Source organism: Cervus elaphus, chromosome 29, assembly GCF_910594005.1.
Source record: "Cervus elaphus chromosome 29, mCerEla1.1, whole genome shotgun sequence".
In the NCBI taxonomy this organism is placed as follows: Eukaryota; Metazoa; Chordata; class Mammalia; order Artiodactyla; family Cervidae; genus Cervus; species Cervus elaphus.
The window spans coordinates 29,332,379-29,356,869 of NC_057843.1; the positions used below are offsets into that span (position 1 = coordinate 29,332,379).

Here is a 24,491-nt window from a genome sequence, read left to right on the forward strand (position 1 = left end):
GTTTGGTAAAATTCACCAAGGAAGCCGTCTGTCTGGTCCTGGTCCTTTCTTCACTGGGAGATTCTTTGCTGATTCAATCTCCTTGGTCTATTCAGATTTTCTGCTTCTTCCTGATTTAGTCTTGGTAAGCTGTATGTTTCTAATAATTATCCATTTTCTCTACGTTGTCCAGTTTGTTGGCATAGAATTGCTCAGTGTGGTGTAGTTTTTATAGCTTGTTTTCCACTTTATGCTTTTTGAATATGGCCTCCTGAGTATGTCAGAAGGATCTACTCAGTAAAAAGTTGTTTATAAGGGATGAGGTTGGATTTAAGGAGGGACTTTTTAAATTTTGTTATGAGCTTATGTCTTTGAGTATTTTTAAAATTGTTGATGGGTTAGGTAGAAGCCTGTTTACTAGAAGGGCAAAATCCTAGAAGATATACAGAATATTCATTGGTGGCTTCTTGGCAAACTGGAGTGTAGTTGAGGGGCTGATAGAATGCAGGGTGCCTGGGAAGGAAGCCGCAGCTAGAGCCTATGGGACCAGTTGGGTTCTTACTGCTTCAGTTGCCGTCTTAGCCACCAGGGAAGCCCCTATCAATCATAGGCACTGCCGTCTCCTTATCAGATGGAGGTGTAGAGGAATTGAGCTAGAACTGATAGGAAAGTTTCTCTGTTTTTCCATTTCACTGAAATTAGATTGGCTCTAACCTATACCTTTAACAGCTTCCTCATTTTTTTCTTTTCTTTAAACAGGGAGGTCCAGCATAATTTTTCAAAAATTTTCTTTTTGATTTCTCTCTCGCATGGAATTGTACAACAGGAAAAGTACTCAAAGTACAAAGAAGCCAGTGTAATTATTAAATAACGAATGGTTACATTTTTGTAAATAAATGTCCTAAAATGAAAGAAAAAAATTCTGGAACGCTAATTTTTAACAGTGTTCATATCTAAATGTGTTTCTTCTGGGAACCGTGGGTGTGAATTATGCATTCTAGAATTATTGCAAACAGATTGCCATTCAGAAAAGTAATGCAACATAAAAATTAATTAGTATCATAAGTTTGAACTGGCATCTAGTGTGGTCATTTATTAGAAAGTGGAGGGCCCAGTTAAAGTAGTTAGCTCCGAGATCCACTCTGCTGCTCAAAGTACCCAGTGCAGCCTGGCTTCTCTTAGGATAGACTAAGTTTTGCCGACAAGTCCCTACTGTTCGGCTGTATGATCCAGGCCTAGTGCCCAACTCCTCTGAGCCTCTGGATAGCTGTATAACTACAAAATAGAGCTATAGGTAATATTCTGAGGGAGCAGCAGAAATTCAGGATTGATGCTGAGTCCAAAGACTTGGAAAAGTTCTAGGATGAGAGTGGCATTTGATCTGGTCTGCATGGCATACTGGTTCCCAAGGGCCGTGGATAAAGAGGACAGACTTGGGGGAGTAGCATGGGCAAAAGCACAGTGGTTCAGCTCGCTGGGTCTTGAAGTGTGTGACTTGGTGTCAGGGGAGCTGAACCTAGAATTTAGGACATGGCCATTGAGGACCCATGAAGTGACTTTATTCAGTAGGTGTACATGCTTCTTGTGCTGTGTAACAGATTACCACCAATTTACAGCAACACCCGTTTATTAGCATGCACTTTTGTTGGTCAGAAGTCCAGCGCCGTGTGGCTACATTCTCTGTGATGTTTATTGTAAGATGAAGTCAAGGAGTCCACTGGGGTGAGGTCTCCTCTGGAGGTTCAGAGGAAAAATCTATTTTCAAATTAATTCTTGTGATTGGCAGAATTAAGCTGCTTATGGGTGGAGGACTGAGGTCTGAATTTCTTTGTGGGCTGTCAGGGGTCTGTCCTCCATCCTTATCATGTGGCTGTCTCCATTTTTAAGCCACCAATGACACATTAATGTGCTTTGAATCTCTCTGGCTTACCTTCTGAGACAAACTAGAGAAAATGTTCTTTTAAAGAGCTCATGTGGGTGGGAGGGGGGAATCGGGATTGGGAATACATGTAAATCCATGGCTGATTCATATCAATGTATGACAAAACCCACTGGAAAAAAAAATAAGTAAATAAATAAAGAGCTCATGTGACTAGATCAGGTTCACCTGAATTACTTCCCTAATTTAAGGTCAGTTGTGTCATGTAACATAATCTAATCTTGGGATTAAAATCTCTCACATTCACAGTCCTGAGACTACGCAGAGTGTGTAGACCAAGAGGCAGGATATTTAAGGGACCGACTTAGAATTCTGCCTTCCACGGCAGGTGAAAGGGATCTGCTGCAATTGTCTGAGCAAGAAGTTATGGGCTCCAAGCAGTATTCTAGAAAGTTAACGACAGTGAAATGTAGAAAATGTTTGGGAAGAATGAGAGACTGGAAGCCGTTGACATGGGAGGAAGTCCTTGCAATATCAAAAGGGCTTTAGTACTGCTTATGTCCTGTTTGGGCTTTTCTGGTGACTCAGTGGAAAAGAACCTGCCTGCCAGTGCAGAAGACACAGGTTTGATCCCTAGATTGGGAAGATCCCTGGAGGAGGAAATGGTGACCCACTCCAGTGTTCTTGCCTGGAAAATCCCATGGACAAAGGAGCCCAGCAAACTACAGTCCAGGGGGTCGCAAAAAGAGCAGGATATGGCGTAGACACTGAGCACGCATGCGTGCCCTGTTTTGTACTGATTTAGTCATAGCTCAGCTCAAGAAGGGCTTCTTCAGAGCATTGGAAAGAGGGATCCAATGGTCAAAGAGACTTGGCAACTTGCTACTTCCAGTTTCAAGCCAAGGTTGTATTCATTTGTGTTTATGGAGGAAAAGATAGTGGGTGATGCTAAGTAGGTGGTCTTTTTATGCCTTCCCCTCTAAATCAGGTTCACCTTGATCTATTTTATATACTGGCACTTCACTTTTAAATTAAATTCAATTTTTTCATTTTCATTGTTTCATCTAGAAGCCAACTAGAGGCCTGCTAGTCCTTTTTAACACCTTCACTTTATGCGTGAGCAGATAGTGGCACAGGAAGGGAAGGGGCGTCCCTTTTAGGGTTTCTCGTCCTTGTCAACTATGTTGTTTAGTTTGGGAAGAAACAACCCATTGGTAAAGAATGGGTAGAGGGGTAGAGGGCATAAATGGGTGAGTTCATGATATTATCTCATGGATTCAAGGGAGACTAGGATTAGCTTTGTTCCAGATTTGTTAGGAAAACTTCAAGGAAGGAAATGGGTCTTAGTCTGGCTGTTAAATGAACTAATGGAGGGAAAAATCAGCTTTGCCTAAGAAAAGATCTGCAGATAAGGCCAGGTCTGCAAAGCTGGGTGTGAGACATGCTCTAGAGACAGTGTGGTAGTGAGACCTGAGCTCTGAGATCTTGGTTATGTGACATTGGGGAAATTATTTTGTCTCCTTGAGCCTCAGTTTTTCCTACTGTGAAATGGGACCAATAATTTTGCACATATAAATACCTAATAACAGTTCTATAGCTGAAAACCAGTTGAATATCTGAAATCTTAAATGTTTCAGTCTAATCTATTAATATCTGATAGGGTTATTGTGAGGCCTGGGTATGATAATGCATGTTTACATAATACCTAGCTTACAATTGGGCTTCCCTCGTGGCTCAGATGATAAAGAATCTGCCGTCAATGCAGGGGACCCACGTTCGATCCCTGGGTTGGGAAGATCCCCTAGAGAAGGAAATGGCTATCCACTTCAGTATTCCTGACTGGAGAACTCCATGGACAGAGGAGCCTGGCAGGCTACATGGCATCACAAAGAGTCAGACACGACTGAGCAACTAACACATTTTAGCATATGATCAGTACTGACTGCATAACACTTGTTTGTAATATTATTCAAGGAATAGGAGATTTTAAACTTTGGAATTTAGGTGGAGGGGTTAACCTTTCAAGCCAAGAGAAGCCTTTCACTTTGAGATATAGAATAGTTGCGAGGTTACAAGGGAGAAGATTCTGGATTTCAAGTGAAATGTGAGGATATCAATCAGAAGCTTGAGTCAGGAGGGCAGAATGATTTCTGATTGTGTCAGTATTTGTCAATATTGTGTCAATATTGTGTCACTACTTGACCTGGGTACACAAAGTTTAGCAGCTTGCTGTGAACTGTGGTCATAGAAAAGCTCATAGACTTGGGAGGAAGCTAGATAGGCTGTAGGCAGGATAGCATCTAGTTCAGAGCAGAAAACTGTCCCTGGGAGGGTCAGAGAGGGCCAGGAAGGAAGATGGGGATGGGATGTGTGTTTGTATTGGGGAGGTGGGGGAAAGAGCAGAGCTAGGTCTCATTGGATGAAGAGCAAAAGCTCGGAGTGGTGGAAAATCGTCTGGACCTGCCTGAGTTTTAATAATGAGGAAGTGACACTTTGATGAAGGAAGTTTCCTGGGAAGGAAATGAGGGTTTCTTAGGGAAGAGTGAAGAGCTGGGAGAGGGGCCAGAAGGAGAGGAGGAAGTGAGGAGACGACTGAGATTTGTTAGTGTTGAGGGCGCGGGGGTAACGGGCACAGTGAGATGTGAGGTCTGTCGCTGTGATCCGCTGGCCCGGACGCTGTGAGCCGAGCATCCAGAGTGACAGCAGAGGAAACCAAGGCTCCCGGAAGCAGGGCTTCCGATTTCCCTAGAACTCTAGGTGTGGTAGGAAGGAAGACCCCTTGTGCAGAATAATCTACCTCTTAACTGTCCCCCTGCCGCAGATTCTCAGTACTTGGGAATGCTAAGTCTTGCCACTACTCCAGTCCATGAAACAGAATCAAAGCGTCTCTCTCTGAGCCTGAGAACCACAACACGGGCTTTACGACAGCTTCAGAGAGGTGCATTTACCTTGTTTATGATGCATGTACTAACTAGAAAGGCCTGTGTTCTCTTTGCAGTGGACCTACACGGTCATTATTATCAGCAATAATTAATGAGAAAAATTTAGAACATGTGTTTGGTAATCCTGAGCGGAGAGATGTCAGGGGAATTTGTTCCCTGACTCTGCCTTCTCGCCACCTGGAAAGGAGGCTCATGAGCCCGGCAGACTCCAGCCTGCTGGGGGCGAGGGGGGGTTCCTGGCCTCACTGTGAAGAAGGCATGGCATGCTGACATTAGTGTTTACTGCAGAGGAGGGCGGCTGCTCTGATGCTCTCTCAGGGCTGGAGATGAAATAGCTGATGTGCAGATCCATCCTCTCATGGGGAAGTTACTCCAGTTCCCAGGCATGGAAGCTTGGCCTTCGGAGTAACAGGGTAGATGCTGACAAAGCAAGTCAAGATATTGGCTTCTAGGAGAATGTTTGGTGTGTTGTTTTATTCGTGATAGCTTTAATTCCACCATATAAACAAGAACATGCCATTTTCTTGTCATCTGAAGAACGCTGAATTTCTTAAATCTCATCAAAGAGTAAAAGTCACTCAGTCGTGTCCCACCCTTTGTGACTCCATGGACTGTAGCCCACTAGCTCCTCTGTCTATGGAGTTCTCCAGGCAAGAATACTGGAGTGGGTTGCCATTTAAATGTTTTCAAATGGAGTGTTATTTACTGGAGCTTTCTTCCTGAATTCTGCCCTGGAGTGTTGGTAGGCAGTTACATTTATCTCTGTAACATTACTTACCATTTAGTAAAAGAAACCAAACAAAACAAACCCCAGCAAACATGCCTCCTCCATAAGACATAAAACAGGAATAACATGTGAATGAATAAGATCCTGCCTTGAATTCATTCTCTTGCAACAAATGTAGAGTTGTCTGTAATTTTGAGTAAATGAGTCTGCAAACCAAAATAGTTAGTAAGTTTAATTTTAGGTTTATAGTTTTGACATTGTAACCCTAAATTACATCTTATTTGGAAAAAATCTTTTCAACTCAAACTTTTCTTTAACCTAGTGCCACAAGATGACTCTATATTAAAATTTCTCAGGACACAATATAGCTCTGCCCATCTGTCCAACAACCTAAATTTATATATAGGTAATAAATAGTAATGTTTATATCAAGATGACAATTGACATCATTATTTGCACCTTAGATTTGCTATTCTTATTGAAAATGTTGGTAGTCCTAAATATACCACGTTTTAAAAAATCAAAAAGCCTTTAAATGTGGCAGAGAGGAGATATAGGTTGTACAAAACTCCATAGGATGCAACATCTTAGGGGTGAAAAAAGGTTAACAATCAAAATTTCTTCCAAACTGGGTTATCTACATGAGTTTTATTAGCCACCTTTTAATGAAGAACTAGCACTTAAGAAATGTTTTTGTAGTTGGAGACTGGGGCGGTAATTTAATGGTCTCAAGTTAGAGCTAGTAATAGACTAAGAGAGGAATGGTTTTAGGTTCCCTAGAGGATAGAAAGTGTTTCTTTAAAAAACAATCACTCTGTGTCCTGCCTCCAAGAGCAGTGTAAACAAACAAGTACTTAATAAGTGTCTTTTGATGATGGCAGTGACTGGTAGATCAATAACTGAAAGTGCCTGAACTTACGAGACTAAAGGCTAATAGAAATATGTCATCAGCTATGATAAGATCAATGTATTGAAATAAATACTTTTCTACTTCAGACTCACGGGGGAAAAGGGACCATGCATTTCAGATGCCAAACACTTGACCAACTCTGGGCAGTAGTAATAGCCTCTTGTGGCCCTTGGTAAAATCTCTAATAAACTAAATACCAAAATCAAATACAGAAATGAAGGGATCTCTGTGGACTAGCTGAGTGACATGGATAGTCATTGGGCTCTCTGGTGGCCAGGAGTCCAACTCAGAGTTCTATAATACTTCACTCGTGCCTGCCCAGGACCTTCAGAGTCTCAGATTAATGTGTGAAAAATCTTTTTCAGGAGGCTTTTCGAAGATCTGTTGGCTTGGATAAAATGCCAGTGGGTAGAATCTGGGTTTTATCAGGTGCTGCTTGAGGAAAAACATTTATGGTAGTTTAAGGAAAGCACTGAAATCAGAAACACAGTTTGGAGTTTGTAATTTGGAATCGGATTCTTGAATGTATCATGGAAACAAAACAATTGTAAATTTTTAAAAATATTTCATTTTATATTTGGCTTGAATATGGTGATCATGTTTGTCTGTATTTCCTGGACAACTGGCCTGTTCCTTCGGTATTTTTCCTTTGGGAAAATGTATTCCTTCCAAATACTGCCTTGTCGTTCACACCTCATTATTCTTATTCCCTTGTTAGGCTCAGTGATCTTTGCTTTCTTCTTAAAAATGCTGTTAGTGCCACAAAGTAATAGAAGAACTCTCAGCAATCACGGAGGAGACCAAGTCTACTTCAGAAAGTACAGTTTAGGGAACTTCCCTGGTGATCCAGTGATTAAGGCTCCACGCTTCTCATTCAGGAGGCATGGGTTCGATCCCTGGTCCGGGAACTAAGATCCCGCATATCTCGTGGTGCAGAACAAAAATTAAAAAAGAAAAAGAAAATACAGTTTATTGGCAAAGCAGTCTCAAAGAGTCAGACACGACTGAGCGACTTGCACTCACTCACTCACTCACAGTAGGATCTAAGGACTTCTGTTTTTGCACCCCTCACTGCCCATAAATATTTTATTTTCTTACTCTGATTTTCTCTTCCCTCACAATGACCCTCCTATTTGTTTTATCTATCTCAAATAAAATAATTAGCAATATGACCAGTCAGAGCAGGATTTTATGAGTCTTCCAAAATAATGTAAATTTAGAGTTTGCTTAGTTTGTATCTTTTTCTTCTATCTCCCAACATTATTAAATAATTAGATAATTTATATCTTAATCTTTTGGTTGTTCATGCACACTCAAGAAATAATTTGTAAGACAATCTAATTTAGATTCTATCTGCTTTAAATAGGAATTAGTGTGGGTTGCATATAATATATGTAAAAGACATAACCTGTGCCAAGTCATTGCCCAGAAGGTTTGGAAATTACTATTCATACTATTTTTCCTTTGGGCATCATAAGGCAGTTGATCAAAATGGTCGACTCAATACATGGAATATGACTTTTGAGTATAGCATACTTAAGAATTCAGATATTAAATCATTTCACATATTTTCCACTTAATTTTATTAAGTTCTGCCCAACAGCACTTTCCAAAAATTATTCATAACTTACTTATGCTGCTATGGCAATATTTTAGAAGATGGATGGGGATAGCTATTTTAGTTTGCAGTGTAAAGCATCATGTCCTATACAAACAGGCCAGAGTATTCCTTGTGAAATAAATGACTTTTAGTTGCTGGGCTGCCGGATGCAGATTTTTTACTGGAAAGTATACTTATTTTCCTTTCTTTAGCATAACTCTAAAAGCAATTTTGGCAAATACAGCATAGTTCTTAGTGTCACGTGAGTGTGATGGAATTGAAGTGACTGTTAATGTGGCCTCGACCTTGGTGTTATAGCAAGGGTAATGTAAACCCTTTGGAGCATACAGTATCTTTCTTCTGGGATTCACTTATGTTTGTGGACATTTACCTCCTCCTCAACTTTCTACACACACATACACAGAATCTTCATTCTTACCAATGGATACAGATAAACCTTGGTAGCACCCACTTGAATCCTGCTTCTGGCCTTTCTCATACCTGAACTTCTTTTGTGTCTGCCCTGTAGTCATAGGACTTTTTGAAGGGTCAGCAGAGTGATTGGATAAACTAATAGATGCCTCCATGTTAATGCAGACCTTGCCTGTGGCATTACCTCAGCTTGCTTGTCAATTTATATATATATATATACACACATATATATAAATAAATATATATAAATATATATATATTTTTGCAAATGACCATTAGTTTAAAATGATTTAGGTGTTTTATTTTTTATTTAAATTCATTTTAGAAAAATAGAAAAACAAAAGTTCCTGACCACTGACCAGTAGCTTCCAGGTCCCCTTTGCCACCCTATCTTTTCTAAACAGACAGTGCTGTGCTATGCTTAGTCGCTCAGTCGTGTCCAACTCTTTGTGACCCCATGGACTGTAGCTCACCAGGCTCCTCTGTTCTTGGGGATTCTCCAGGCAAGAAAACTGGAGTGGGTGGCCATGCCCTCCTCCAGGGGATCTTCCCAACCCGGGGATCAAACTGCATTACAGACGGATTCTTTACCTTCTGAGCCACCAGGGAAGCATCTGTGTTTTCTTCATGTTGAATGTTATATATGACTAACTTGAAATTCTGCGGTGTCAGGTAGAATTGGAACTGTACCAGCTTTATTGTCATTACTAAGAGCAATGATAATACCTATTATTTATTGCACGTGCACCATGAACAAGGCACCAGATTGGGGATTTACATGCAGTGTCTCAGTTCTCACCACGGGCCTGCTTGGGAGAGGTTACTTTTTTATCTTTTACAAATTGATTAAAGGAGCTCTGAGATATTGGGCCATTCATCCAAGTTATAATGCAAATAAGTGGGCAAGCAGGTTGAGAATTCTTTATTAAATTTTGCATTAGATAACAGAAGTAATAATTGCTTTTGTAGTAATATTGCCGTATTGTAGAAGTATATATAGTAGGAACTTAGACTCCATCTCAGTACATCATTCAGAAAAAAACTTCAATTAACAAATGGTCCATCTTTATCTGACTCTTGAGAGTAATACTTGAAGTTTATCTGATAACTTTTAAAGTAACAGTTTCTAGTTCTTTTTCTTATGACTTTTTGTTGATATACTTTTTACTTTCTTTACAACTTAATCTGCATTATAAATTTAGAATAGGCAAAATTCTCACTTCACTATAATTTTTCACACATTTGTTTTCCGACATTTTTTTATCCTCAAATGCCCAAATCTTTCCTTGTTAGTTAACTTTTAACAATCATTTATTCATAAAATAGCCTTCAACTAGTATTTGCAGGTATTCAGTGCTATCACTTCTGTTTTTCATTGACCACCATTAAATGTACACCAGAGACAAAATGTTTTAAGCTCCTTGTTTTACTTCCTGTTTTTTTTTTTTCCCGGTTACAAATATACTACAGAGTCTATAGAAACTTATGTTCTAGTTGGTGTCTTTGGAGATTAAATAAAGATTGGGTCAGCCATCATTTTTCTTTTCTTGCTTTACTAAGAAACCCGACATGAGTTATTTTTTACACACCTATTTACTTAAAAAAATTAATATGTAATACATTTACAGAAAATAATTATGTACCACATATAGGTAAAAATGAAAAGCAAATGTCCTTCTTCCCCTTGTTTCTCTCTTAGTCCTTCACTCATTCCTAAATTTCTTCCGTTTCCAGATTTTCTTAATGGACACATAAGCATAGGTGCAATGTATGTACATGTTTTAAGTAATAACATCTTTTCTAGTTTAAATTGTCCAGGATGACCATCTTTACAGTGCATGCCTCCTTCTATGCTCACTGCACTCCTGAATAAGCAGGTCTCAGCAGGACTTTTATATTCAGTAAAATAAGAATACATTTCAAATGTGTAAACACAAGTAGGACCAAGGAAATAGAGGTAGAGAATCAAAATGTGAAAAAGAATACAAATTTATAGTTTATAAAGTATGGTTCCCAAACCAGCAGCATCTGATCTGTCATGGGCTTCTTAGCAGGGCAGAGTCGTGGGCCCTGTTCTGATTTGATTTAGTAATCAGATCTCTGAAGATGAGCCTGAAAGTGGGTTAGAACACACTCTTCAGGTGATTCTTAGGCATGTTAAAGCTTGAGAACCACTGCTGTGGAGCATGGATGACAGAAAGAATTTAGAAAGTGTTTATTATATACCCCTTATTTGACTTATGATGAACCTGAGAGCTGGGGTGAATAAGTAACTTATCAAAGATGAACTTAATGGTGGTTGATAATTAAGACATGAGTCTCCTGACTATGCTCTGTCTTTAGGCTGTCCTAGGCAGTGAGAGGATTATCAGAGAATTTTTGAAAGGAGGATATAATTATGTTATATTACCTTTTCAAAACAGTGTCTACAGAAGTATAAATGGAAATAGGCAAATAATGTAAGTATGCAGCAACTGATATATAATATTTGCTTGTATATTTCACATGCAATGCATGTTATGTTTTTGTGTTTCAGAGTAGAATAGGGAAGAAGGAAGTGACTTCTCTAAACTTAAGCTAATTATTCTCTAAGCAGTGAGTTTATTAGGTCTATGACCTTGGGTAAAACATTCACTCTCTTTGAGCCTTAATTTCCTTATCTATGAAATGGGGTTAATAATAACTACCAACACTGTTGTTAGGATAAGGTAGCTTATGTGAAAGTGTTTTGTAGGTCGTAAAGCATTATAAATGTGAGTGATATTGTTTTTATTGCATAGTTTGTCCATTTATCTAGCAAACGTTTATTAAACATGTGTTATAGGCAATATTATAAGAATAGACTTTTTAGAAATGTGTTTTTGTTTGGAAGAATTACAACAGTTTAAGGTGATTTCCTAAATTATTCACATAATTAATCAGTAGGAAACCCACTTAGGTTTAATAAAGAAATTTTTGCTTTGAAACTTCAAATCCTATGTTTTGTATTGAATCTTCCCTTAAGTTGTTAGTTTCCTTCTGACTTTTTCTTAATTCTTATTTTCTAGAGATAGTTAACCAACACATTGTGAAGTGATTTTAATATTTTATTAACACTTTAATATTAACACTTTAATATTTTTAATTTTGTCCTTTAAGAAGTGATTCGGCTTAAAAATTAAATGAGGGTATAATTATTTATATAACCTTACAGAACAGCAGCAAAAGCGTGTGAGTAATTTAAGTCAATGAGTGGTTTATGTGACTCATCACATCTTAAAATGAATTGGAGTAGTTTTGCTTTCATCAATTAAATATAAGTATAGTGGTTATTAATATGAGTCTTTTGATTTGTTCGTTCAAGCAGGTTCTAGAAGTTCTTTGTAGATGTATGCTAGGATCTCTCTGAAATTTTATATACTTATGTCTCTTTAGCATGGAAACAGTTCATTTTTTAGGAATGCCCACCTACCTACCTCTGGGCTTCCCAGGTGGCACTAGTGGTAAATAATCCATCTGCCAATGCAGGAGACGCAAGAGATGAGGGTTCGATCCCTGGGTTGGGAAGATCCCTTAGAGTATAAAATGGCAACCCATTCCAGCATTCTTGGAAAATTCCATGGATAGAGGAGTGTGGCAGGCTACAGTCCATGGGGTCTCAAAAAGTTGGATACTACTTGAGTGCACACGCACACACAACCCCCTACTTCTAGAGGTGGCGCTTCTTTAAAAAGTGGTACTTTATTTGCATTTACACTAGGCAGTAGTGTTAATTAATACCAGCTAAAATGCAGTTATCTGTGAAGCCCAGTGATATATTCCTTTGATGGGAACCGAGAGACAATTCTTTAAATATTTTAATCTTTTGTTCATTATTTGATGTTGAAGATCTTTCCAAAGTATACACTTCCTTTCCTTTAAGGGCAATATCATTGTCCTAAAAAAGTTAGTCATTTTAATAACATGCCACCATATGGTTCAACTCGCACTTCATTGTAGGGTCCAGGAGAGGCGTGACCTGAAGGGTGCCCCCCAGCGGGGGTGGAATGGGAGGTTGAGAGGTCATCAGTACATATGTGCTGGGTGGTTAGCATCTCTGTGATAAACGAACAAGCCTCTGACCTCACCCTCATCTCCTACTCCCTTCACCTTGCTTTGCTCCTGCCTCTGGACCCTGTGGCTTCTCTTGAATTACAGTTTGTTGGTTCCTTGCCTTAAGGGATTATCCTAATATTTGGAGTGGTCAAAGCTTTTCTCCATTTGCACTACTTTTTAGAGTAATGTCATTTGAAAGTTACTAAGATTTTTATTTTACTTTCTAAATTAACTAATGTAGACAAATCTTTATAGCCCATATATTCTGTTTCTGTACATTTCTATTTAGTTCCATACTAGTATTCTAGGAAATGAAGTGTATTTCTTTTAAGAAATCTCCCAGATCCATTAATACCTGAATTCAGGTTGTTTTTCAAATGCAGTTTTTAAAATTAAATAATTCCAGATTGCAAAAATTAACACAGGCAATATTGCTATTAAACAGAGACAATACATATTTTAATAATACAGTATCATGGACATGAAGGTAAGGGCAGTATTTTTTTAAATGAAAGATTGCATTTTTATCTTGGGTTTTTCACACGTTGGAGTGATTCCTAACGTGGTAGACATATATGTATGCTATAAATATTCTAAGCTTTAGGGAATGATTATTAAGTATTTGGCTTTTAGTCTAAACAGAGACAAAATAATCATGTACATGCAGAAGTATGAATTCAGTACAATTTCAATCTGTTAACTAGGATTTCCTTTAGTTTTACTGAGTCAGAAACACATTACATAATAACTTCCTGGAAAATCTGCAGTGTACAAGAGATACAGCTATCTTGATACATATTAAAACTGACTCTGAATAAATGAAATTTGAAATGGGAAGATTTTAGGACTCATTCAAGAACATTTACATGTGAAAGTTTAAAATATTCTTTCTTATTTTTCCTGGCAAAATTTTAAACAGAACAAAATTAAAATAATGAAGATGTTTTCTATTGTACTTATTGTATTACCTCTTCTGCTTGAAATTTTATATTTTGGCCTCATATGAAGTGACAGATCATTACAGCCAATTTGTGGTTTTAACAATCAGAAGTAACTGACTAATGATGCTATTCATATTTGGGTTGGGAATTTAAGAAGACTGTGTGTGTGTGTGTTTGTGTATGCTTATATTTTAGTATTTACTTCACCATTGAAATGCCAAAAACAATTTGTAAAGCTATTCTAAATTTTTGGTGTTCTGAAACTCAAGGCTGTTAATCTTTTCTTAGCTTTTTTTCTGATATTGTAATTACTTCAAATTATTTTTTGAAAAAACATTTTTTTAAGAAAAATGAGGAACTTTAGTCCCTATCTTAGAGCAGATGAAAGGGTAGAGATCTTAACCAGAAGAAAAATGTTTTAAATGCCCTCCACATTTACAACTTTAGTTGTACAACTTGGATGCCTTTTTATATATTTAGTTTCATTCAAGTTTTCCACTCTTCATTCTGAAAAGGAAGCAAAATACTGAATCCATTTTCCAAAGGAAAATGTTTGTAGTGTCACGAAAAATGAGAACAGATGGCCCTGCAAAGCTTTGGGGAGAATATCGCTCTCCAATTCAAATTGTTAGGCAAAGTCAGAGACAAACACAAGCTACCAATCATTTTAGTGATTTGTATGACTTAATTCGAGTGTGCCTAACAGAGAGTTACAAGGTAGGATTTTGCCTCTTACATTAACTTAAAGACGTTTTACTAATTTACAGTCCAGACTTGACTAAGTGGATGCCCCAGAAGGCAGGTTTTGTTAGGAAGAAGAATAATCAGGGAAAAACAGTCCTCGTCACTTCAAATGAATTCTATAAAAATTTGTGTTTCACAGTGGGCACGATTATCCAGATGCAGTGTGACAGTGTCCTAGCAGAATAAACAGATCTTCTGAACCTGAATCCTCTGCTCTTTTCCCTCCACCTTTAACTAGATTAGCTTTGCAGTGCATCAGGGCTTGGGTTGTGTGGGGTGCATTAACTTCTCCCCACACTATTCTGATTGAGCAGCAAAGCATCCATTACCAATACCATATCCAAACTGACGTTTCCATACAGGCTGCCTGCTGTTTCATTCATAACCACAAAACAGACTGAAATGACTTTCCTTCTTTTTACAACTTGCAAAGAGTTAATGGACTGTGCTGGCCCCCTGCCAGAACCTTTAAGAAACTTTATTAATGTGTTATAAGGCTGGGACACCATAGTGTGGGATTTTATTGGTTATTCATCTTAATGAGTAAAAATATGTATGCACAATTAAGGCCACGTTCTCTAGCAATTGCCTTCTAATAAATGTTGAGTCTTTTGTCAGGACTTGTCCTTGCATTTGCTGATCAATTTTGATTCTTTTTTTTCTTCTAAACCTAAAGTCATCAACAGTGTAATAACATGGCCTTTGTTTAAAGAAATACCAGCTTAGTATTTGAGATGAACTATTATTTAATGATGAAAGGAACATTCTTAAGTAAGTGGTAAGAATGACTATTAAAAAAAAAAAAACTCTTGGTGAAAAACTTAGCCTGAAGCATAAACTGCAGCATTTTCTCATTATTTATGTAAAAAAAATTAGTCTATGATCTACTAATTCTTCAAAAGGCAGAGATAACATAATTTTGTGCAGATTATATGGGAAAGAAATCTATGAGTAAGCAGCATTAAATGTTTCTTTCCTGTCTGTTCTGACATGTAAGTTATCAGAAAACTTTTTTTTTTAATCAGAAAGCATTTTTATTTTCATACAGTTTCATTCTTCTTCCACTTTTGACATTTTCTCCTTACCACCATAAAGGTGGAGTGTTTCAAGTAGGGAATGAGGGCAGAAATCATATCATATTGAAAATAAATATAAAAATAGACTGAATCAATCATGTCTAGGTAAATTTCATGCTGCAGCTATTTGAAAAATGATGAATATTTTTGTGTGTCTTGAAATATGTACTTTCTCCCCTAAATAGAATACTGTGCACCTTCAAAGAATGTTGAGTGGTCTTTTTCAGTCTGTGAAAGTAATCACAGGCACCTCAAATGAGGAAAATTTCCAGGAAATTTTTTTGGCAAAATGATTTTTATATTATGGTCATTGGAGTGACCATAATATGGGGAATATGGGGAAATTTTATACTATTTTATAAAAAGTAGTTCTGAACAGTTATTTAAAAAAAAAATCTTTGGTAAGTAAAACTACCCAGCGAATGTTAGTATATTACCCTTGCAAGGCAGTAGAATAAGTTTAGGTCATGTTTGTTTTTATGGATTTGAGTAAGTTAGTATGAGTAAGTCTGATCTTAATTCATACTAAAGGTTCTGAGACATAAATTCATCTATGGTTTTGTCTGGAGTGGAAGTGAGATTTGTAATTCAATTTTCTTAAATTAACAAATTTAGAAATATGCATAATTTATTTCTCTTTGACAGTTTAACCTTGATGTTAGAATGGGTACCAATTGCAATGAAAATTCAAACAGCCATTGAATTTAACACCTCGTAGTTTATTCTCTTAAAGATGAGCCAGAACTTTACCTTGAGTTCTAAAAATGATCTATCTTGAGGTTATTAAGATAAGATTACAAATAAGAGAATAAAATGTGAAAGATGATTCAAAGTGACTTTGGGGGGAAAATAAACTATTTGGGGGAATGGGAAATAATCTTTCATCTTAGATTTTGAATCCTGGGTGTGGCTGGCTGTATTTTCAAGTGAAGACATCATCCTGTGTTGCTTGCCCTTGTGAGTTTGATGATTCTGTGCTTTGTGTTGAAACTAACCACCTAAACTGAAGCAAAGAAGCATTGTGCCCTTGTACTTTTTCTTTGAATCACATTCATTCGAGGAGGAGGAGGAGGGTGTGATGAGAGTGGGTTGGTGGCTCTCTTTCAGGTGGCAATGGAAGCTGGCTCTTCCCTGCAGCCATGTTGTATCAGTAGACAAATAGATCAGACCCCAAACCCTGGTTAAGTACCACTAAGCCTGCAATAACATTCAAGGGGAAAATGGCACAGGGGGAGAAATCAGACTGTCATTTGCAAGATGTGGCTTAGAGGGGGGAATTACTTGATCCTGTGGTGAAGTCTCGGAACTTTGGTGGGCGATTAGGTGGTTTGTGGGGAGTGAAGAGGGCAGTGACTTTGCAAAGGGTGTCTGGTGGTCACGTGTTATCATGGCACTGAGCTGCTCATGCTGAACTGGCCCTTTGCCATTCAACTGCATGCACCGACTTAGTCCTCAATTTGTGGCCTGCCACGGGCAAAAAGGGTTTTCTGGTCTCATCCTTCTCCCAGCCTGTGCACATTACCAAACCACAACATAAACTCACTACAGTCAGCAGCCTTCACTCAAGTGAGGCTTCTGCCAGGAAAATTGGGACATTATGTGTCAAAAATTAGGAAGGTTGCCCAAAAAACCTTGTAATTGTAGAGGAGTAACCTCTACCTGGCCTCTCTTTCAGTCTGATGGTGACACTTCTAATTTGAGAAACTGGCAGATTTATACGGGACTCTGCAGTCAGATTTGATTGAGTTTAATTCCTGGCTGTTTTAGTTGTTTGTGGAATAGCCTGAGGCAAGTTTTCTTACCCGAAAATGGGGCTAATACTGATCACACAGCGTTTATTGCAAAGAAGAAATCCACCTATAGTACTGAGAACACTCTTGGACAAGTAAACAAATGCTCACTGACTATTAGCCTTACCATTATTTCATTGCTCTTTATCCAGAAGATATCTGCTGATGAAGGAGAGGGTATAGAATATTTAAACACATAGAACATATGAGGCACTGGTGCTTTTATGTAACTAATTGCATTTATCCTGCCTAGGATCCTTTCCAGTGTAGGGATCTATTTTATATGTATTTCAATGTCTTATGTACTCAGTGAGACATAAAGTGAGTGTATGATTTTTAGACATTTGTACTTTAGTTGGGGATGCAGAATATATCTACTTGGCAATATGTACCTGAAATGACTCACATAAGAAAAAAATCTGAAACTATTTTTTAGTGTTTTGTGTAGGCCATGTCTTAATCTCCTATTTCTGTATGTTATAGCAGAGTCTCTACATGTAGTAGGTGATAGATCAACATTTGTTAAATTCCTCTGTTTGTCAAACAGTTTGTTATTTTAGAATTTGGAAACTCTCAAGGAAGAAAAGAAGTTATGGTATCAAACCATAAACTTACTTGAAAGTGAAAAAAAATGAAGCTCAAGTTTTAAAAGTATTAGTAAGTTAATAGTGAATATTTTCTGAACACACCAACTTTGGTTCACCAGTCACTTAAGAGTAGCCTGCTGTTGTACACTATGTGATTGACTCTCTTGATAACTAATTAAACAATGGCTAAAAATTCCCATATGTCTTTTGTGCAGGATTATAATAATGGTGAGAAAATTTTCTGCCTTAAAAATGTTCAAGAAGTATGTGTACATAGGCACCTTTATATATATTTCAGATGAGTACGGGAGAAAGAACAGTATTCAGAATACACCATTAAAGAGACATTAGAGTTTCTTATATTATGATGGGGATTTAAAAAAATAAAGTAGAAATTATTGGTGTGGCTGTGCTGAGTGTGTGGACTTATATAATTAAAGCTAGAAAGCCTGGGCATTTACGGAATAAGCACTATGAGTATAATGAGTGCCACCGGTCTGTGTCAGCATCATGGAATTCATCTTTCACCTCTGAATTATCTCTCGGCAGAGGCAATGTTGAATTCAGCTGAAGCTTAGAATTACGGAACCGTAATCACTGCCAATAATGATTATAGGATAGTACACCAGGCCTACTGTGTCTCTCAACCTGGGCTTGAAATTGTGGAACACCCTAAAAGAGAAAAATCCAGTGACCTCATTATGCAATATTTGGCAGCTGTGAACATAGCATTTTAGCTGGGACTTAAGTCTAAGAGAGAAAAAATAAGACAGAGACAGTACACATTTTGCAAGATCTAGCTGTACTTCAGAAGCATTTTACCTTTATAATTCAAGTGTTTTGTACATTCCTACCAGGAGTAAGGGCTTCCCAGGTGGCTCAGTGGTTAAGAATCCACCCGCCAATGCAGGAGACCCCAGGAGATACGAGTTTGATCCTTGGGTCGGCAAGATCCCTTGGAAGAGGAAATGGCAACCCACTCCAGTATTCTTGCCTGACAAAATCCAATGGACAGCGGAACCTGGACAGCCACAGTCTGTGGGGTCGCAGAGTCAGATATGACTGAAAACACACACAAACACACACACACACATACACAGAGGAGTAAACTGGACACACACACACACACACACACACACACACTAGGAGTAAACTGGATGGGGTCGCAAAGAGTCAGGTAGGACTGAACACACACACACACACACACACCCAGGAGTAAACTGGATGGCTGGAGTTCCATGGGGTCGCAAAGAGTCAGATAGGACTGAACACACACACACACACACACACGCGCAAAGAGTCAGATAGGACTGAACACACACACACACACACGCAAAGAGTCAGATAGGACTGAACACACACACACACACACACACACGCAAAGAGTCAGATAGGACTGAACACACACACACACACACACACACACACACACACACACACACACACACACACACACACACGAGTAAACTGGATGGCTGGAGTTCCATGCAGTCCCTCTCTCCCCAGCCCTCCTGAACACACACACACACACACACACACACACACACACACACACACACACACACACACACACACACACACACACACACACACACGAGTAAACTGGATGGCTGGAGTTCCATGCAGTCCCTCTCTCCCCAGCCCTCCCTCCTTTTGGTCAGCTCTTGGAACTTGCAGTCACTATAGATTTCGTCTCAATTTTTACAATTAAGTGGGTTTTGTGCTATGGATATTTGCCATAGAAAACTTTTTCCCCCTTCAGATTTGTTACTTTAACGATGTAAGAGAAGCATCGCTCCTTAACGAAAGAGAAGGAAGCAAATTAAATATTTTTTTTGGTTTTCATTTTGCATATACACATGGTCTGCCACAGACTCGAAATCCAGTCAGAATCATGCACTGCAAATGGGAAAATTGGTCTTGGCTCAAGTTTTTCTGTAGTGTATTTCCCTGTAGTGGGGAGTTCTGACTTTACTTTTTTCCCCAGAAAATTACATGAAGTTTCTCTCATGAGCAGCAAACGTTGTGGGCACAGGCGTCACTGACATGTGGAGGTGAGTGGGATTCAGAAAAGACCCCTGCCACCACTTTATGACTTGGAACGTTGCAATACTGCTTTGTAGTTTCTCAAGCAACTTAGAAAAAAAGTTGTGATAGCAGGCCGTCTTTCTGTGGGAAATGTGCGTCTTGGCTTCCTGCGAGGCCGTCGTGGGGCTGCCCGGCCGCCGGCTGCCCTCTGCCCTTGGCGAGGCGGGCCAGGCCGGCGACATTTCAGGAGGCCGCTTGGCAGCCATTTTAGATCCTGCCCGCGCGCAGGGCTCCTGGCTGCCAAGAGCTGCAGCCTCTCCGTGCCAAGACACTCTTGGCAGTGGAGATAAACTTTGTAGAGATACACAGTCCAGAAATATCTTATAATTACAAAGCACAGGGGGCAGAATGTTTTTACAATACAGCTGTGCTAATGTAAACATTTAATTTGGCAGCCTTCTCCACCCACTTTTCAATTAACCGGGTTTATGCAGATACTTTAGGTCTGTAATAAACTTTATTGCTACTTCTCTTGGAGTACAGTTTATGAAACACAGATTGGAGGGGCTTTTTTGGGGGGTTTTCCATCCATTTAGGAAAGCACATGGTGAAGGTTGTGTTGCCATGAAGGGGAAGTGTAAGCTTTCTGTCTCAAAAACTGCCACAGGCCTGGCTTAACTGAAACAATGTCTTTAAGGAGAAAAATGTGGGGGCTGTCTCCTTTGGCTTCTAAAGCCTGCGAGAGGATATTAATAGAAAGAGGTAAAATCACTTATATAGCTACAAGAAAAGACACTTGTGTTGGTGATCATTAAAAAAGATAAATGTCCCCTGCAAGGCATGAGACTGTTTCAAGAGATAAATTCCCAATAACAGTTCTTACAGATATAATTATAATAATTGTGTAATCGCCGTGATAATTATTCTTATAGAGTGAAAGAAATAATTTTCTATCTAAAGTAGCATTCAACTGTTCAGCTCACAAAGCTAGTCAATAGATCCTTTTCAACTAACCTGAAAAAATGGTAGAGGTCATGGAGTTTTAAAGCTAAATTTGGTTTTAATTGACATTGTGAAAAAGGAAGGGTTTTTTTTTTTATAAGGAATATGACATCACATTTCAGGATATCTCTTTGCATAGATTTGCTTATATGTTTCTCAGATAGATTAGAGAGCACCATATAAATGCCATACATATGAATAGTTTTTTTTTTTTTTTTAAAGACAAAAAAGATTTTCAAGTTGTATTTTCATGTCTTACCACTTAGAAATTTTGCCTTGGTTATGGTTTTTAAAACTTAGCTTTTCCTCTTAATGATGGATTTCCTTAATAGAAAACCATTCTTATAATGTTTTCCCCTCAGGACTTCTTTTGAATCCCTCATTTAATCTGGCTCCATCACCATTCAATCTGTGGGTGTGACCATAAAGTAATTTTCAATCTGAAGTCATATTTGACTGTTTGGCTTCCAAAGCTCAACAGATCCCTTTCAGCTATTCTGAGAGATGGTGGAAGTCAGAGAATTATAGAGCTGTGGTATCATTATTTTATAGTTTTGTTTCATGCTTCCATAGCTGTTTTGTTATCATATCACCTTTGTGCATTCTGCTTATCACAGTTAAACAAGGCATTTACAATGGCTCTTATTCTGTCAGGTGTTTTATTCATTAAAAACAGAAATCAAACAAAAAAATGTGTCACAGTGAAATATATGTCTGTATTATGTCAATTTTATTTTCAAAGTATAATAATTGGGGATACTGTTTATTTATCAATTTTAAAAAGAACCCTTTTTATCTGTCAGTAGGGGATGAAGTCAGCACAATGTGGATTAAATTATAAGCTGCATGAAGAGAGGAACAAATGGTGTTTTGGTCTCTATTGTAGATTGAGCTCAAGGGTTGATACATGGGAATCTTGTCACAGTCAAAGAGGTCACAGTTTTCTGCAGCAAAGCAGCATATGTGCCACCAGCTATAATGCAGTATTCAAGCCATGTATTAGAGATAATAGCAAGGAGTGGTGGGCCTTGGGGGTGGCCTTCTGAGCAGGGAGAAAGTAAGGCTAAGAAAAGATAGAGTTCAAAGGCTTTGAAGAATGAATTAGGAGTTCATAGCTTTGAAGAAGGGATATTTTAGAAAGAGAAACCATGTGGGCAGAATCATAGAGACTTGAGATTGCACAACATGTTCTAGGAATTTCCAGAGTGTGCTGGAGTTGACATATTGGGAAATTGGGCATAGATGGGGAAAGGGGTGAAAGAAGGTTGTCTTTTGATTGCAGTGGGCGATGAGACTAGGTTGGGGCCAGGTGATGAAGAGCAGATCATTGATTGTTCAGGGTAATAAGGAATCATTCAAATGTTTTAAAGTTTGAAGTATTGTGACTCCTGGTTGGCAGTGCAGAGGATGGAGTCTGCTTTCATTGTGAATAATAAATCCTAATGGTCTGAGTTGGCTGAAGCTATTGTCATATGAGACATGAAGGCTCAATGAGGGATTTTAGCAGCGTTTCCAAAGGAGACAATGGGGTGGACTTAAGAAATAGAGTCTAGCCCCAAAATTGAATGTAAGGCTTTAGGGAGATGGGGTTTCCAGATGTCTGAGTTTTCCGCTTGGGCCACAGAGTGGGTATGGATGCCGTTAATTGAGGTATGGAAGAGGGGTTGCTGAGAGTGTGCATGAGTCATGCACTAGGCAACATCAGGGGGGATTTTACAGTTGAATAGAGAGGTTAGGACAAGAAATAGAGATTTAGAATCTTTCACAAATGGGTAATATTTGTAAACATGGAACTGGTTGAGTTTGTTCAGGGGGAACCAATAAAGACAAGATGGAAGGCCACTTGCTTGGTTGTCTTACAGATCATCAACTTGCAAGGACCCCACAAATGAGGAGCTGGCCATAGCGATTGAAAAGACACTCCCAAAAGACGGGCTTAGAACTAGGAAGGATCAGTTCCCTGGAGAAAAAGGGAAGGAGAATTTTTAGAAGTTGGGATACTTGGTGTCCAAAGTCAATTAGGTAGAGTTTGAGAAGGTCAAGGCAAGTTGTGATTTATAGAAACAGTGATTTTAGAGTTAGGACACATCTATACTTTCTATACTTATTGATTCTGAGAGCTTGGTATTGGGTATAAAGATTATTATTTGCTTAATTTAAATGGTTGTCAAGCAGTGTTAAGTTTTCCCCTTGCCTTTTACCCCTCAGCATGTGACTTCAGTGAAACAGATTGTCAGACTGTGGTTCTGGGTTGCTTAAAGGATGAATTATCTGTAGACCTTAAGAAATATCTGGTAGAAAACAATGGATTATGTTTATTTATAATCTCTCTCCTCTCCTAATTATCATGGAAATATGTTTTTGGTTTTTTTTTTTTCCCATCTCACTTCACCACTGACTACTGTACTGAAAGCTACTTTGAAGCTACTTTGAAAGTTTTGTGTGGATTTTGGAGAAGTTATGAACAATTTCACAGAAAATAAAAGGAAAAGGGCCCAGCCTGTGAGCATACCCCTTTAATTGCTCTTACGAAGCCTTCAGACATTCCCTTGGGGTAAAATTATGCATCTAGCTCCAGGTCCCAGAATCTACCCTGTTAACTGCAGCAGTGAGGTTTATTTGTACAGTTCCCTCCATACCTGTTCTCTCTGTGTGACTCCCCAGTTGAGCAGTAAAAGACTCAGAAAATGGTGATATTATGCTAGAACATACAGATTATATTAGAAAATATGTTTGTGCCAACTAATATGTAAGTAAAAACAATAGCCTGCTGCAAGCTGGTGCAGCTCTGTGGTCTCCGGGGATATCTTAGCAGGTTTTGTTAAATCCTTTTTTAAAATACCTGTTGCCTTCACATGTGCTGAGGTCCATCCTCAACACGCAATGTCGACTTCACAGTTTCCTCTGAATAAAAATAAATGAGCAAGTAGAATGCTTGTTAGTTAAAACTGAAAGCACAAATATATATGGCCCTTTCAAAAAGCCAAATGTCCTAGACTCCAGTACATTTTTACTTGGTTTTATCTCTCCAGCCTGTTAACCATCCTAAGATACTGCTTCACCACTTTCTCGAGGAAGCACAAGCAGGAGCAAATTAAGTTTCCGAAAGTAAAGTTGGATCCTGTTTAAGTAGATTAGGGTCTGGCATACCATTTAATTTTATCAGGCATTTAAAGTGAAGGATGTACACTCTAGCCGGCTGTGACTTGCCAATTAGCTGGGCTTTCCCCACTGTTTCTGGTTTGGCAGGGACGAGGTGGTTCACCCTGCTGCACTGCTGCCTGCCAGGGACACATGGCCAGTTCCCGGCTTCCTGTCTTCCTCTTTGTGTCCTGGCCTTGCCTTCCAGGGAGCTGCCAAGACACCATTGCCAAAAATCTTCCTTCGGAAAGGTCAAGCAACCTCAAGTCACCTATGCCAATATTTGTGTTTTCTTTTAAATCCTTCTGTTTCGGCACTCAGCTTGGAGAAGAGTGTACGACTGAACATGCAGAGCGTGGAACCTGGGGTCACTGTGGATCACTTGGATAAAGCAGCAGAACCCAAAGAATCCCTTGGCCAGTCAGGGTATGATGTTTCTGGTAGAATTCTATTTAAAGCTCTGTGAAGTGTGATAGAGTTCAGAATGGTTCAGTGTGGATTTGGATGTAGTTTGCTTTTTAGGATTCACTATACACATGTGATTTTTGGCTGTAGCTGTCTTCTGGTGCATCTCGTGGCAGGGGGAGAGAGTAAAATGGAAATTGGTCTTGGCTTGCGGACTGCAATTTTGTTTGTGTT

General features: G+C 38.7%; 1 protein-coding gene across 11 annotated transcripts in view; it reads left to right on the top strand.

Annotated features, from left to right (window-relative positions):
- Positions 1-24,491, top strand: part of NFIB (nuclear factor I B) — a 244,489-nt gene that overhangs the window by 93,830 nt on the left and 126,168 nt on the right. Inside the window, exon 1 of one of the 11 annotated variants that reach the window (XM_043891305.1) lies at positions 24,259-24,278. The exons of 9 other annotated variants lie outside the window; for them this stretch is intronic. The gene's annotated coding sequence lies outside the window, so the exon portion shown is untranslated. Of the gene's footprint in view, positions 1-24,258; positions 24,279-24,491 lie in introns of those variants that run through there. One more of the 11 variants, XM_043891304.1, reaches the window with a different exon arrangement.